We start from the raw sequence: 716 nt of genomic DNA on the forward strand, positions 1-716 counted from the left end.
AAAAAAAAAAAAAAAAAAAAAAAAAAAAAAAAAAAAAAAAAAAAAAAAAAAAAAAAAAAAGATTATTACCAATAATTAAAGGTGCCAGATCAAAATGGTAATAAATCAGTAATTAATTTTTGACTGGTGGAATTATGTTTACTAAATAAAATGGCTTCAATTTTGACTGTACTAACTATAAATGTAATGAATTATAATAATTATAAATGGTATAAATGCATTCTACAATGTGATTATTTTCTGTATTTTAGTATATAGTATAAAATGAAATTATTGGGTTACATAAAGTACTTTTGTTATATTTTTTAATTCATTGTTTTTACCTAATAAAATTTCCTCCTCTATGTTCCTAAGTTAAATTGTCTGTATATTACTTTTATTTATACTGCATTTTTTCAATTTGGCCACTTAAAAAATTATTAGTTTGAAAATTATCAACTCCTTCCATTCTCTAATACCACAATAATAAAGTATCTGATATAGCTAAGTATGATGTTCTCAAGTAGCTTAAGATGTGCACAAAGAGAATTAGCCAAATTTCTTATTGCCAGATCCTGATTTCTTTCAGTATAGAAGAATGATCTGTTACTCAGCCTGGAAAGTAGTGGCAAGATTATAACTCACTATAACCTTAGATTCCTGGGCTCCAGGGGATCCTCTCATCTTAGCTACCCTAGTAGCTAGGACTATAGGTACCCACCACAATGCCTGCTAAT

This window comes from Cebus imitator, unplaced genomic scaffold (assembly GCF_001604975.1).
Source record: "Cebus imitator isolate Cc_AM_T3 unplaced genomic scaffold, Cebus_imitator-1.0 Scaffold83, whole genome shotgun sequence".
Classification (NCBI taxonomy): Eukaryota; Metazoa; Chordata; class Mammalia; order Primates; family Cebidae; genus Cebus; species Cebus imitator.